This window comes from Bidens hawaiensis, unplaced genomic scaffold (genome assembly GCF_021521415.1).
Source record: "Bidens hawaiensis isolate Kalapana, Puna unplaced genomic scaffold, B.hawaiensis_p1.1 tig00008152_1, whole genome shotgun sequence".
Taxonomy (NCBI): Eukaryota; Viridiplantae; Streptophyta; class Magnoliopsida; order Asterales; family Asteraceae; genus Bidens; species Bidens hawaiensis.
The window spans coordinates 936,805-949,856 of record NW_027491581.1 but is presented as its reverse complement, the minus strand read 5'-3'; the positions used below and the strand labels follow the sequence as shown (position 1 = coordinate 949,856).

Sequence of the window (13,052 nt, the reverse complement as noted above, 5' to 3'; positions counted from 1 at the left end):
ATTTGGACTTTGATTTGTAGTTGCTATAATAAATCTCCGTTGGCAGATCATATGTTTGTGCAAGCTTTTATGATATCGCTGACTATATGTGGACAGTTCTATGTGATTTTTATGTACCGATATCCGGTCTTACAGGCAAGGTGGTGATGGTGTTCATGGATTCTTATCCAGAATCCGGTAATTCTTATTTTGTTGAACATGTAATTCCAGGTCAAGCCAAATGACATGTGACTTTTTTACCATATCTATATTTAACAGGAAATCTGCTACATCTAAGGATTAATATCCTACTTCAGAACTAATATGGATGTAGTTGTTAGCATTTACTTATTCAGTTATTTGATCAAAGATTTTCATTACAGGTTAGGTTAAATAGTGTTTTGTTTGACCATGTTAGTCAAAACTGTATAGCATTTTACATGTACACTTTTATTTTATCCCAGTTGAATTGTAAGGTACAATATTTTTATGCAAACTCTACGTATGAAGAATAATGGTAGGACGAACAAATGGCAAAACGAGACTCTTAACTTTGAAAGGTTAATCCAAAACAAGTGTGATGGAAATTTACAAAACAAAATGAGTGTATTTTTCTTTTAAAACTCCTGGGATGGAATGGAATCACCAAAAGCTATTGTAGTACCTCTTAATATCACATGACCTTATTTTCTAAGGCGTATAATTAGGCAATTATTAAAGCGTATAAATATCTAGCCATGGATGTAGTCATGTAATTAGTGCACTTTGTGATGCTTATTTGATGCTTTTATGTTGTCAATTATATATTCAACTTTTAAGTCCCTGCTACTATGGTCAACGTATGCAACAACCAAACGGTCCCGTGTAACGCGCGGGCCCATTTACTAGTTAGCTATATTGGAGAAAAAAATTGTTTCAGGTTAACCTGACCCACATAAAAGAATCATTTTTAGATACGATATTAAAAAAAAAAAAAGTTGTAGTCTTATAAAAAATAAAATCCTAAATATATATTAATTATACAGAATTTTAAGATACGATATCAAAACGAGAAAACTACTATTGCAGAACAACGACCGTGTGTTAGAGGACAAATGTGTGAAGCAAACAGGCCGCGAAAGCTCAAGCAATGCTGCTGATGATGGCTAAATCAGCGGGTGCCATCTTTATGTGATCTTTCAGAAATTTTTTCTTCTTGTCTACATTGAAACCTAGCCGTGTGTGTTTGCTTAAAACAATATTTCATTATTGATACAAACTTTAGCTACTTTCAACACTTTTAATTGGTTTGTTTGGATCATCTCGTCTCTTCACTTGTTTAAGTTTAATTATGATGATTAATCATATACGCTTAATATAATAAAATTTGTGCATCAATTCATCAAATATACAATGATAAACATATAAAACTCATTATATGTTTGTACATGTAAACTCTTAAGTAGCATTTTGATTAATTATTTAATACCAATACCATACAATATAATCTTTCTGATAACATTTATATAAAAAAGTACTCATAGCAATATTAAATAGAAGTTACACCAGGAAAATTATAGTTTGGAGTGAGCGAGTAACTTGTGTTCCTGGATTACTTGATCGTTATCTTGCTTCAGCATGGTATTTAGCTCTTCGAAAAATCTCTTCATGGACACACTTGGCAACCATATGGGTACCACGATTCCAGATTCCTCGTTATGGCTTTTAAAACGCACGTAAAAACTAGCAACATATGGAATATCACCTACCCCGGCCTTGGAAGGCCCCGCATAGACCGGCTTCCCCCACCCGAAATCAACTTCAGTTAAACCGTCAGCACGCGTCAAATCTGATACAATATAGGTTCGTGCAATTGTGAAGTGGGGTCGTCCTTTGATAACCATTAGGTCAGCAACATATCTCATGTACTCTTCGGTGACATCAGATTTGGCTTTCATCACAAGCTCTAATGTGTGACCTAATGGTTTGTTACATAGGTCTTGAGCTTTGGAAATGGCGGTTGGGAAGCCTATAACATTTCCATAATATCCTATAGGGAGAGGGGGGTTGAACTTTGAACGTGCATTGACAAGGCATATGATACGCATCTCATCCTCAGGGTTAGGTTTTACTGCAATGGTCCGGCAACGCCAAAGGCAAGCTGTTAGCACCTCAAAGGTGGAACATTTTTGTAGGTGCGTTGGTACAAACCTACGAATGGCTGAAACTTGAGCAGCTCCAAAGAAAAATTACTTGCGTTCCATGTCATCTAAGGAGAGGGTTGTACCATTGGTATTGTCTTCAACTTCATCATACTCATGATGAGTGCATGTCATGCGTGGTGGGTTCCTTGCACAAAGCAATTCTCTTCGCCATATAGGTAAAATTGATGGTTTGGATGCACCATTTGTGATTTCACTTAATGCTATCATGAATTGTACAAGTCCTGCTGCATCACACATGGTATGATTGAGTCGTACACTAAGGATGAAACCCCCCCATAAAAGTCGGGTATCAGTAACCAACAAGATATTCATTTTCAAATATGAAAAAATTATTATGAAAAAGCAATTTATTTTGTTAATGGCAATTAAAAAATATATGCAAATGCCCTTCAACTATATTAATCAATATTTGTATTTTTACTTTATTTTTCTATCTAATTTGAGTTATCATTAGATATTCCATGCTTATTACAAAAAGATAATTTAGTTATATTATTTTTTATACTTTATTAAATAAATAACACTTTATATGTCAAATTTAATAAGTTACATCTTAATTCAGTCGTATAATAACATAGTGTTGATTATTTTACAAATGCCAACAAAAAAGAGAAGTGTAAGAAGTCATAATAAATTAACATGTGTCAAGTAAGGCTCAAAGAAAAAACGGTATAAAAGTAATAGTAAACATTTTCTTTTTCCACATGCAAGTCACATGTTAATTCCTAATCATTTTTAAACGTCTATAACTTTTTCGTATGATATTTTAAAAAAAAATAAAATTCACCATAATAACAAGCGTTTTTTTATCTTTAATATGAGCATGAATTTGTTATAAAAAAAAATCCGTCGATCATAATAACATATTCACTTTACACCCCTTGAGTTTATTCCATGTTTTATTATTAGCCTAAAACTTAACTAATAGGTTTTATCTATAATATATTAACAAAATATGTATAAGCCATATTACTAAAATTCCAACATTCCTCTCCCATTTTAGTAATATCCATGATCAACATAAACAAACTTCACCATAATCAAACTTATGCATAAATGAAATGTCCTGCGAATTGAATTTCACATTAGTATATTACGCGATCCAAATATCCGAATATCAAGGTGTCGCAATGATTAAGATGTAACACAATGATAACATTGATGTAACACAATGCATAAAGACACAATATAACAAATTCATACTCAATAACCTGAAACATAAAACACAATAATGAATATATATGGCACAATGGCCTGAAACGTAAGACACAATGGTAAATGCATCTAACATAATGGCCTGAAATGTAAAACACAATAAAAAATACATATTACACAATGACTTGAGCGTAATACACAATGAACATAATACTATTTTTCTCAAATTAAGTGAATGTTGAGCACAATGATTAAAACACAATGATAATTAGAAAGACAAATGTTAAGTATAAAGACACAATGACGAACAAAAAGACACATTGATGTAATCTTTGTTTCAATTTTTATCTTTAATATTAGTACCAATTGAAAAACATAATAACCAAGATCTATAACACAATACATAAAAAAACTCAATTAAACACAATGGACAACCAAATAACAAAATATATAAAAACTCTACTAACTTTTTTTATTTTTATATAACAACTAGAGTTTTACCCGGCGCGTTGCGCCGGGGCAGGTAAACTCAGGCGGCGGTAAACCTCAAACGTTGTCGGTTCCAAACATTGAGGTGGTAAGTCGACGCGAATTCAGTCGGTTTCGGTTACGTGGATTACTATATTGTAACTAAAACCGAAAATAAAACTAAAAAATTATAATAATTTAGGTGGACCAATGAGGTGGAGTTGGTTGGTAAAACTTTAGCGTTGGTAAAATCCTGATCGTTAATGATCCCGGGTGTTGAGGCGGTGAGTCTACGCAAATTCGATCGGTTTCCATCACTTTCGTTACGGTACTGGAACTAAAAAAAATTGGCATTCAGTCAGTTTTTGTAAGTTCATTAAGGTATCAAAGCTAAAACAAAACACGATGATTTTACTCGAATTCGATCAAGTTTCTGTCACGTTTGTTACGGTGTCGGAACAAAACAAAACAAAGAAAAAAGATTTCCACCAAATGGCTCAATGGAGAACTTTTGGCACCAAAGCTCTTATCTATACTAACATATTTTAAAAAAAAAAAACACAAATAAAATAATTAAAAAAAAAAGAAACCAAAAATATATATATTCAAAGAATTGAGAGGTTGCTTTATATGAGTCTTGACTTGCATTGTACTATTGATAGTTTAACAATTAACAAACTTAACAATAACTAACCCACCAAGATATCACAATTGGTTAATCACTAAAATAATTTAAACAAATACAAAAACAACTAATAAAATATTCAAAAATTTCTTTTGTGACACCAAACCTCTTAATTATACTACATATATAATATGATATTCATATTAAAGATAAAAAAAAATGTTTCTTATTACGGTAAAAAAAATTCTGAAAAAAATGACGTATGAAAAAGTTATAAACGTTTTAAAATTGTGAAGGAATTGACATGTGCCTTGCATGTGTAGAGAGAAAGTAATCGTAAGTGTGTTATTACCTTCATGCCATTCTCATATATTTTTATACAATTTTTATTCTTAAATTAATCTCCACCATCCAAATTTAAGATCAATGGATTAGATTCTTTCTCATCCTTCTCATTTTTTTGTACTTTATATTTTAACTTTACCCTAATAACATATACATAACTTGACTAAAAAAACTTTACGATATTAAATAAGATTATAAAACAAAACATTTTTGTTTACTTTTAAAAAATTTTAAATTTGATTAATTAAAAGTTTAAAGCATTTCTTTTTCAGAAATAAATTGTTATTTCTTGGAAGTTGTTGATAATATGAAGTATATATCCTTGTTATTCTTTCAATTGGTATCCAAAATCTAGGTATATCGTTTATATTAATTTTAACTTGTAATATTCTATTTTTGATAATAATAAACAAAAAAAATATATTTACTTAATGATGTGTTATTATTAATTTAAGTTAAATAATAATAATAATAGAGTGTAGGCTTGGACAACAAAAGATGAAATAAGGGATGATAATAGAACTTAGGTCCGTGGGCTTGAGGTATTTAAACACCCTTAAACCTCCTTAGAAACCTAAACCCTTATTTTCACATTTGCCTCCATACATTCAAAAACATACACAAACACTCTCCCTCATTCCGGATCAAAATCCGAGCAAGAAAGAGGGTATTTAAACACCCTTAAACCTCCCTAAAAACTAAACCCTCATTTCCGCATTTGCCTCCATGCACTCAAAGGCACACACAAACACAAACTAAGATGAATTCTCGCATGAGCTTCTTCATTTAAATTTAAACATTTATGATTTCAAAAATATGCTCACGTTACGCGTGTTCGCGCAAACACACACATATATATGCATATGTGTGTGTGGGTAAAAGATCCAATATAATAATCATTTATCGTACATTACGTACGCGACTACACCATCGATTTCAAAAAATACGCAGTGGCAATATTGTAAATTCTTTCAATTCGTTTCCATCCAATTAACCGTTACAACCTTCAACCATCGTCACTGACTCCATTGCAGACACTACAGTTGAATTGAAAATATGAAAATTGATTTGAACTAATAAAAGTCAAAATAAGTTCCAGATTTGTTCACATGATGAAAACGATGATCAAATTGTGGTCGATTGATGATTATTTGATGATTACGATATTATATGAAGTGATTTTAATGTCCAATTTCATGTTATTTATTGTCATATATGATTTTGTTAACGTTTAAAGGTTTGTGTTGAGTGTTTAAAGTTTTTATTCTGAACTTCTTGAACTTCCTAGCTTTTTGTTCTAAACGTTTTAAGTTTTGTTATGAGCATTTTAAGTTCTGTTCTGAACGTTTTAAGATTTTTGTTTTGAAATTCTTAGACTTTTGTGCTGAAATTATTAGATTTGTGTACTGAATTTCTTTGACTTTTGTTCTGAACTTTTTAGATTTTTGTTTTGAAAATCTTAGATTCTTGTTCTTAACCTCTTAGATTTTTGTACTAAATTTCTTATCTTTTTGTATTTTAAGTTTTGTTTTGAACTTTTTGAATTTTTGTTCTTAAATTCTTAGACTTTTGTTATGGACTTCTTAGATTTTTGTACAGAAATTCTTAGCTTTTTCATCTGAACCTTTTAATTTTTATTCAAAACTTCTTAGATTTTTGTTCTGAAATTCCTAGACTTTTGTTATGAACTTATTAGATTTTTGTACTAAACTTTTTGGCTTTTTGTTCTCAACATTTTAAGTTTTGAACTGAACGTTTCAGTTTTGTTCTAAACGTTTAAACATAATATTTTGAACTTTAATCAGAGCTCAACTGAGTGTATTATTCTTCAATTTCATAATTGAATGATGATTATAAAGTCTCTTCCCATCAATTCGATTGATTAAATGATTAATTTTTGATTAATTGGAAGATTCTTGATGTTCAATGACGTTTTTATTTTGATTTTGGTTTTTGACTTTTGAGATTTCCTACTTTAAGCTCTTATTAGGATTCAGAAATTGGATAAGATAGAGCGAGGAATTCATAATTTGGATCAGAATTGATTCGTAATCGATGAATTTGATCACGAACTAGTTTCGGGTTATTTACGAAACTGTCACCGCTTGTTTTGTAATCTAACGCTTTGGAATGTCGCGTACGTAATGTACGATAAGCCATTATTGTACAATAAGAGACCCCTATATATTAATGTCTGTACGCGCGCACGTAACGTGAGTATATTTTTTAAGAAATAATGGTATTCAAACATGATGGCCCAGTGGGTCGTCATAAATAATTTGTTTTAAGGTTTTGATGTTGAATGTATTTAATTATTCGTTTAAAGTCAGAAATCAAGGATCAATAAAATCGGCAAGGATGTCAAAGGTTAAAGGATTCGAGTTTGATGGGTTCTCGCCGAATCAACCATCAAGATATCTTCCAAATCTACAAAGGTAATCTAGAAAACTCAACGGGGAGACACTAGGAAGATATCAAGGGACTAGGCATGTGACTAGAAGTCAGCGGTCGAGGGTTGGAGACAATAAAGAGTACTTGAAAGCAACAAAGAGAGACAGGAGAGAGAAGGGTTGTAGATGCCTTTGAGTAGAATTTCGGAAATGAAAGGCAGTGGCTATTAAAGGACCTCTAGCTCAATTGTATCAATGTGTTAAAAAGGTGTAAACTGTTTTAAGTCTTAGGGTCTGTTTGGTATGAGGTAATTGAATGGACGACAGAATGGAATAAACGTGATAATGGAATGGACAAATGAATGAAATATGTTATTACCATTCCAATGAAATGTTTGGTTACCACATGGAAATGAAATGAATCATTACATTGCATTGTTTGGTAGGTTGGAAAAATAAAAAAATAAAATTAAAATGGTAGTGAGTGGTGGTGGTGGGAGGTAGGTGGCGGACGTGCATTGGTGGGCGATGATGATGGTTGGCGGTGGCGGGTGGTGGTAGGCAATGAGATAATGGTGGTTGGAGGTGGGTGGTGGTAGTGGGGTGGAGGCAGTGTTGCAAAAATCCCGACTAGGCACCGATTAATCCCCGATTAATCGCTAGTTCCCACTTCACTGATTAATTTTGGGCTAGTCGGCCAATTAATCGGCTAACGGTCAAATCCAGCAAAAATCGACGATTTTCGACGAGATTCCGACCAAAATCAGTGGTTTCCGGCGAGATTCCGACCCAAATCAACTATTTCTAGCGATATTTCAGCAAAAACTAGCGGTTTCCAGCGAGATTCCAGCCAATTTCCAGCTAAAATATGTTTGTGTATGTATAAAACAGAAAATTACATATAAAAATGTGTGTGCGTATGTATAAAACTAAAAAATATACATTAAAGTCCGATCCGATTAATCCCGATTAATCTCGACTAATCCTGATTAATCTCGACTAATCCAGCGATGGTTGGTGGTGGTTGTGGTTGGTGTTGATGGTGGGTGGTGGTGGAGGTGATGTAGGGTGAAGGAGGGAATGGAATGAAAAAAAACATGGGGGTATGGAGGGAATGAAATTGAAGTATTTTAGAGGGAATGGAATGGACTAGGTAATGGGTTATTCCATTCCTTTGATCAACCAAACACATTTTTCTCCATTCCCTCACAATAGGTCATTTCATTTCTTCCTCTATTCTTGCATACCAAACACTACCTTATTGTGTGAAAATGGTGTATATTTATGAGTGTTTTAGTTCTTCTCCTTGACAAAGAAGAAGTCGGAGAAAAGAGAGAGGGTAATTGTATTTTATATTAAGAGTAAAATAGTTATAATTATTGAAAAAAATTGTATTGCAATAACGTTTTTTGTAATTGTAATACTAACTTTGCTTTAGTGTGACTTTATATTTAATAAATGCTTTGCAATGTTATCAAAAATTGTATTAGCAATTTTGAAATGTTATCATCTACTCTATGCTTTGCATTAATATGACTTTAAATCTAATAAATGTTGTGCAATCAATAACCTTTACTATTTTCGTTTATATTAGCCCCTGTTAATTTATGACACGGACATGTTAACATAACACGAAACGGATTTTAACTGGTTTGTTTGAGCTTAACATATTTCGTGTCTTAAACAGGTCAACATATTTAAGACATGTTTAAATTCGTGTCTTAACAGGTTAAAGACCTATTAACATGCTAGTAACCTTTGTGGATTTTTATTTTTAAAAAATAAATATATATAGACTCCTAAAGTCTCAAACCTATAGTTATACTTACAAACGAAATTTCACTAATGTCCGTCAGAACCGGATATTATATTTTTTATGGATGTTATGATTTACTTCAACATTTTTTTTGTTTCAAGTATGTTATGGATTTGTCGTTTTTTGTTTCTAATTATGTTATGGATTTATGGTTTTTTTGTTTCAAATATGTGATGGATTATCTATTAATTAAGAATTGTATGTGTTCATTTTGAAATTTCATACACAAAACCTATAGATGTGTAGGTAAACGTTATAAATGAAACACTATCATATGAAAAAATTAATTTAATTATTAGTTTTTTATGCACATAACATAGACATTTGTATTTGACATACAAAGTCTTTAAAAATATAAATCAACAATATAACAAATTAAACGATTTAGAGGTGTTCAAGTTTTGGTGCAGCCGATTTTGACATAACTTATGGGCTGAACCGAACCAATTGAATTAGTTGAACTGGCCAAGTAGGTTGGGTCAGTCATATCGGAAAATGGTTTTGATAGGGTGGTTTGAGCCGATTATCTAAGCATTGAATCGTGTACTTAAATCTTCACAAGTCCGATAAAATTGTATGGTGCTTGTTTGTCTTCTGTTTCGATGTAATCACAACTTCTTAATTCATCAACATATCATTGTAGACTTAAAATATAAAATGTTTTACTACTTTAAAAGGCTTTACGAAAAAAGTGTAATAATAAACTTAAGTAAATAAAATTGATTAAATTAATAATCTATACGTGTTATAATTTATAATTAATGATAACTATACATATAATTACCAGCTTGATTTAGCAACAACGGTGTATGTCTTCAACAAAATGGTTGTGGATTTTAGTCTCACTTAATACATAAGCGAATTAAAAAAAAATAAAAAAGAAAGATAACTATGCGTTTTGTAATTGTTAGTTTTACTTCTACATATAAAAATAGACTTTAGCTTTATACATTTTTTATTGAAGTTATACAATTTAAAAAATAATTGACTATTCCTTATTAATAACTCATCCGGTAAACAGTAAACCAAACTATGAAACTCGATTTTTCAAATTCTAAATCATTCATCGAACAGCCAAACAGGACGCTTTTGCTCGGTATGTATTGTTCGATTGATTTTAACTAGGGTTGACAACTTTTCGCTTTGCACATGTTAACATGACACGAAGTGACACAAAATTAAACAAGTTTGAGTTTGGACTTAATAAGTTTTCTGTATTAAACAGGACAACACGCCTCATACCTTTTTAAGTTCATGTCTAAAAGATTAAAAATCCGTTAACATGTTATGATTTGAGTTTAGAGTTTCGTAGATTTTTGTTTCAATTATACAAGGAATATCGATTAATTAACACTTTTATAAACTCTTGGCAGTTTTTTTTCACTTAGTATGTAATATTACATTTATGACGCCCCTAGACACGTCTTGTCGTGTAACGTGTTTTTAAACAAGTTCATGTTTGATAAAAAAAAATGACACCATTGTGTTCATACAAGGGAACGGCGGGTAAAGCGCCTCCCCAAACTGCTGCAGTGCAACGTCTGCCTCCGCCTCGATAAACAACACACCCTCCCCAGTGCAGTTCACCATTAGCTTCCTCCCCGGGCCTTCTTTTATCCGCCCAGCAAGTGGATAATAAAACACGAGTACCTTTGCTAAAGCATCCCTGATCAAACTCGCGGGGTTCTTATTTTTCATGCTTGGATTTTGTTGGTAAAAGAGAATCATGGGAAGCTGAAACCTAATGCCTGCCTGATCGTCGATGTCAGAGAGCGGCTTAAGTTCTCGAGGTGTTGGTTTAGCCGGAACGATGAGCTCGGGCGGGTTTCGTCGGACGTTAACTGTTAAGGGAGTGGTGAATTGGGACATATTGGTTTATGTTGTGACTTGTTAGTAGAAGGTGTAAGACATATTAAATATCAACTGAAACTTGTGGTAGACCCAACCCTAATATACCCTTTTCTTTTTTTCTTTTTTTTTCATTTCTCAAGGTGACCTAAATATACCCTTCCTCACCTTACACTAATCGAAAATAATTGAGTAAACTATAAAAATCGTCTATATAAGGTTTTGTGATATTTGTCATTTTCATCTAAAAGACTCTCTTTTCATCCGAATAGCTAAGCCCGTATATATATTAACGTTACATCAGGGTATTTCTGTCTTTTTAACTATTTGTTTATTTTATTATTTTTTTAACTCAATTTGATTCATGTTTCAACAACAAAGTTGTTATTCCAACATGGAATGCATGGTGTTTGGAAGTCGGGTTTCCTCTCGATTGCATTGTATTTTCATTTCGGGTGGGGAAACAAATCCGGGCAGGCATGTCTCCCTTTGATGTCCCTAGTCTGTTGTTATCGTGTAACGTCATCATGGGTATGATAAGTGTTAAGATGAAAAAGAAATGTCATGCTGACTAAGTGACAGTGGACGTATGTTTCAGTGCGTTTCACCCATATTGCAAGTCAGTGAGCTGTATATTTGATAAATGTTCTTCTAAAGGTGAACTCCTTTACCTTGGTTTGTAATTTGTTGGTTCAGGCCACGAGTATCAAAACATGTTATTATAAATCTATAACTGGGCTTGGAACTAGTAAGCAAGAAAGGGGGAGAGTAACATGGTGCCTAGGGAGGTGGGCCAGACTGTGTCCACACTTCATGTACTTAGACATGAATGAATTACCCACCAAAGAAAAGGGATACGCCATTTTATTTAGATAATCTGAAAATATATAATTACATATTTAAAAATCATTATTAGCAGCCCAACTTTTCAACTATTTTTATCTCAATGGACCTCCTTTAAAATACACTTAACGTCGTTAAGTTTTTTTCTGAGATTCAAACCAATGTTTTAAGAATTTTGATTGGAAGAAAGATACGAGTCGACTGATATAACGCTCCTTGAAACGGTTATTCAAATGACTTGATTTTTGTTAATTAACTGGTAAATCAAATACTCGAATTGAAACATTGTTTCACTGTTTGGATCACCGCTTTGAGAAAAGTTTTACAACAGTGACTCATATCCTTCTTCTGACCGAAAGCCCTAAAACATCGGTTTGAAACTCGGAAAAAAAACTTAACGACATTAAGTGTTTTTTAATGAAGGTCCGTTTAGACAAATAGTTGAAAGGTTGGACCGTTGGTAGTGATTTTTAAAGGTGAAATTATTATCGGCCAAAATACAAAAGGTGTGATTATTTATATCCAATTTGTCTTTTATTTACCAGCGGCTTAAGTGTCGTCTTTGGGATTTTAGGTGTCACAAGCGTGTACTGAAAAATAGGTCGTTATATATATATATATATATAGGAGTTGGTTATTGTACTATTAATAATGTTTTATCGTACATTACAGACGTGACTTTCCGGAGCGTTAGATTACAAAACACGCGGTGGCGGTTTCGTAAATAACCCAAAACTAGTTTCGTGATCAAATTTATCGATTACATATTGAGTCTAATCCAATTTCAGTACTTCGCGCTCCATCTCATCCAATTTCTGAACCCTAATCAGAGCATAAAGTATGAAATCTCAAAATTCAAAATCAAAATCAAAATAGAACATCGTTGAACATCAAGAATCTTTAAGCTTATAAAAGCTATGATTTAATCAATTAGATTGATGTATGAGGCTTTAGAATCATCAATTGATTATGAAATTGCAGAATAATACACTCAGTTGAGCTCTGATTAGGGTTCAGAATATTATGCTTAAACGTTCAGAACAAAAGTCATGTACATTGACACTCAGAACAAAATACACAATATGCATTTAAACGTTCTGAACAAAACTCAAGACACTCGTGTACATTTAAGCGTTCTGACCAAAACGAACACACTTTAAACGCTCATGACAAATTTGTAAGACACTCATATCAAATGACCAAAACGAATTACGCACTTAAAACGTTCTGAAAAAAATTCTACGACACTCAGAATAAATTTCTGACCAAAACAAATTACACACTTAAAACGTTCAGAATAAAAATCTAAAACATTTAGAACAAAAATTTAAACATTCAGAGCAACAAAACTTTAAACGTTCACAAGCTCAGATCTTGAA

The 13,052-nt window shown here is 32.3% G+C and overlaps 1 pseudogene; it reads right to left on the bottom strand.

The window, feature by feature from the left end:
* Positions 1-1,398: 1,398 nt before the first annotated feature.
* On the bottom strand, positions 1,399-10,863 carry LOC143637248 (benzyl alcohol O-benzoyltransferase-like; annotated as a pseudogene).
* Positions 10,864-13,052: the final 2,189 nt, after the last annotated feature.